This window comes from Berghia stephanieae, chromosome 12 (genome assembly GCF_034508935.2).
Source record: "Berghia stephanieae isolate SIO BIC M18660-M18661 chromosome 12, UCSD_Bste_1.3, whole genome shotgun sequence".
Classification (NCBI taxonomy): Eukaryota; Metazoa; Mollusca; class Gastropoda; order Nudibranchia; family Aeolidiidae; genus Berghia; species Berghia stephanieae.
The window spans coordinates 38,622,974-38,626,968 of record NC_088371.1 but is presented as its reverse complement, the minus strand read 5'-3'; the positions used below and the strand labels follow the sequence as shown (position 1 = coordinate 38,626,968).

The 3,995-nt window shown below is 38.3% G+C and overlaps 1 long non-coding RNA gene across 1 annotated transcript in view; it reads right to left on the bottom strand.

Moving 5' to 3' along the window:
• Window positions 1–3,194: 3,194 nt before the first annotated feature.
• Window positions 3,195–3,995, bottom strand: part of LOC144958136 (uncharacterized) — a 9,261-nt gene continuing 8,460 nt past the window's right edge. Inside the window, exon 5 of the long non-coding RNA XR_013642353.1 lies at window positions 3,195–3,296. This is a non-coding gene — a long non-coding RNA (uncharacterized LOC144958136). The remainder of the gene's footprint in view (window positions 3,297–3,995) is intronic.

Here is a 3,995-nt window from a genome sequence, read left to right as displayed (position 1 = left end):
TTTACTGGCGCTGATATAACCTTAATGTGTCACAAGCGCCGTAAAACTCTAAAAAACAAACAATAACCCAGGCGTCAGCCGCAGTGTTGAGCCTCAAAGTGAATTCAGGTGACTGGCCCAGGGAACAAAGCGCGGCGAAAGTCGGACTCGGTACCATTCGAGCACGAAGCAAAGCCCATACCGCTGAACAACGCTGTCACGTAAAAAAATTGTAACGAGATGAATATATCATTATGTAAAAGGAAGAATATCATTCGTTTATGAAAGAGAAATCAATACAAGTTATCTTTCACCAGTTTCCATATTGTGGGAGAATCTTGAATGAAAAAACAATGGTGTGACATATAAAATTGATTTCTGACCTTATGAATGTTTGTTAATTTATGTCCGCCAATGTTCCGATAGTTTAGAGCCAGATACTAAGTTACCATGCGTCGTTACGAGGGAAGTGACGTTACACTGTTGAAGCGTATTATGAGTTTGACATAACAGTATTGTAATGGACAATGTTTTGCCCATTTCGTTTCCATGACAACAATGAGTCCATAGCAATCCAAGTTATCGGAACTGCAAACAAGTACATGTCAAATTGAGCCAAAACAGTCCCCTTTGCCTCAAATCACAATGAGAAGTGGTAAATTTATTAACCCTCTCTTTACCAGGGAAATCGTCACACTCATTACGACGATGTAACCAACACTACGAGATCGTTACGATGTAACCAACACTACTAGATCGTTACGATGTAACCAACACTACTAGGTCGTTACGATGTAACCAACACTACTAGGTCGTTACGATGTAACCAACACTACTAGGTCGTTACGATGTAACCAACACTATTAGATCGTTACGATGTAACCAACACTACAAGGTCGTTACGATGTAACCAACACTACTAGATCGTTACGATGTAACCAACACTATTAGATCGTTACGATGTAACCAACACTACTAGATCGTTACGATGTAACCAACACTACTAGGTCGTTACGATGTAACCAACACTACGAGATCGTTACGATGTAACCAACACTATTAGATCGTTACAATGTAACCAACACTACTAGATCGTTACGATGTAACCAACACTACTAGATCGTTACGATGTAACCAACACTACTAGATCGTTACGATGTAACCAACACTACTAGGTCGTTACGATGTAACCAACACTACGAGATCGTTACGATGTAACCGACACTACTAGGTCGTTACGATGTAACGAACACTACGAGATCGTTACGATGTAACCAACACTACTAGATCGTTACGATGTAACCAACACTACTAGATCGTTACGATGTAACCAACACTACTAGATCGTTACGATGTAACCAACACTACTAGATCGTTACGATGTAACCAACACTACTAGATCGTTACGATGTAACCAACACTACTAGATCGTTACGATGTAACCAACACTTCTAGATCGTTACGATGTAACCAACACTATTAGATCGTTACGATGTAACCAACACTACTAGATCGTTACGATGTAACCAACTACTAGATCGTTACGATGTAACCAACACTACGATATCGTTATGATGTAACCAACACTATTAGATCGTTACGATGTAACCAACACTACTAGATTGTTACGATGTAACCAACACTACTAGATCGTTATGATGTAACCAACAATACTAGATAGTTACGATGTAACCAACACTACTGGATCGTTACGAAGACGGCAACCTCAATAATGGTAGTATTTTTTGTATAATGATATTTTACAAAATTTGATTTTAAAAGAACCAAAGGTCTGTGGGTAAAATGAAAATAATAGAATGATATAGCACGATACAGTATGCAAAACTATTGCTTTGATTTGTTTTTACTGCAAATTATGAATCAAAAGCTAAGGCGGCAAGAGGCCGTTGGAAGAGTTGAAACATCTGACTGCTGCGAAACTTCATTCAGAAATATACTAAGATATTTTATCGTAAAGCCCGAGGTATATGAAAATGATTTGTATTATTCCTTTTTATCATTACAATAAGATACGAGTTAACACAGTGTAGACTTTAATGTTGTTTCGAGATCCATTGAATAGACCTAATCTAGAGTTTGTTAACACGCCAAACAGGCAAGATATACAGTTCGGTGCTCTTGTGTAGTTTAATTTTTTGTGTGATTACTACATATTAATACCTGGACATTTTGACTTCGTTGTGCTTGTTAAACATACTGCTTTTTATTGTATAGTTTTCATCAGTTCTAAAGAAAGGACTGCTGTATAATTCTGTATGCTGAGTGAATGATCATTTCATGCTCTAAGTGGCCTTGAGTTTAGTGAATACCTCCACCTTGCGGAACGAGGTGTAAAATTCGCTTCAGTGGCCTGGCATGTATGGATTTCGTAATTAAGCAATTAGTGCTTTTTTACGATACCCGGCGAAACCCGACAATATCCGGCAAAGTTATGGGAAGTAGGTAACCGTGGGGAGTTAACCTGAGACTCGGAAAGTGTACACCAGTCGGGAATAAACCTGAACCTATGGTTATCGGCGGGTTTCGTAAAAAAAAAAAAGACAGACCGCAATGGCGGCTGAGGATGATCAGAACAGTGGTCGTATTCGAAACTTTTAAACTTTGACTAATCAATAAGGTTTGTTCTATAGACTTTAAAATGCTTCTATATGATGACAAATTGAATAAATAAACACATGAGAAAAGATCAACGGTGAAAATACAAATTGAAAGAATACTGGGGATGTAGGAGCCTTTACTCTCTCATAGAATGGAAAGCTGTGCTCCTTCAAATCAATTTGACGATCATAACGTTGAAGGTTGATGTTTATCTTTTGTCCATAATTTTATTATTCTGCACGTATAAGGCGTTGGGGGCAGGGATTTGCCAGCACAAGATGATTCAGATAGAATGAATAATTGGTGATGAATTTTAATGGGGATTTTTTGGATTTTCTTGGCAGTAGAGTTGTCGATTCGCCATTTGTGTTTTTCTGAGTGTGACTTTGCCCCAAAGAAAATGAGAAAAACGTTAGAATTGTGTCCATACGTACTAAAAGGTTGTTGTAAATGACCAATCAGCTGTTTTATTCAGCTAATAAATTAAGCAAAAATATAATGTAATCGTTGAATAAATATCTTATACCAAGGGTTAGAAACAATATTCAACGATTATGTTTTGACAAAGAAATAATAGGGTTTTACAAGGCAAGGAGTGGAATAAATGCCAGTTGTTTGTGGGAACACATTTACTTTAATGACAATTTGACAAACAAGAAAGCTAAGATCTGTATCCGGCTCAACCAGTCACTGGCATCCTGTATAGTGAAATAAAGGGAGTAAAAATGCCTCATCAAATATGCAACACAATGTAAACGACCTTCCGGCCTTTAGCTGCTTCAGGTAAACATGAAAAGGAAAGTATATGTTATATTACATTGGCATTAGAGATACAAATGTGTACGTTTGTGTGTGTATGTGTGTGTGTGTGTGTGTGTGTGTGTGTGTGTCAAGGGAAGGAAAAAGGGAGAGAAATAAAGAAATAGAAAGAGAGAGATAGAGAGAGAGAGAGAGAGAGTGAGAGAGAGAGAGAGAGAGAGAGAGAGAGAGAGAGAGAGAGAGAGAGAGAGAAGGAGATGCAGTAATGAAATGAAGCGTAAACCGAGATCAAAACTATATAAATCAAGCCTAAGACAGGGGGACTTTCAGGGTACATAGCCGTTTACGCCAGCCCTCTTTACCCCTCGCCATTGGCATGCCTCCCTATAGTAGAAACTGTCTTTCTTGCCCGTTTGTTAATAGAACACCGAGTATCCATTTCCCCTTATGTGAATTGACCATTTAGTGAGCACATGAGAGATACATCTCAGCAGAAACATGTACCTGTTTCTGACAATTTCACATCTCCTGGACACCAACAATCAGACATGTCAGTTTTCGTACTGAGACACTATTCTTACAATCAGAGTCGAATCCCCACTGAGAGGAAACCTATTATCCGACTAGGCACTTTGAAG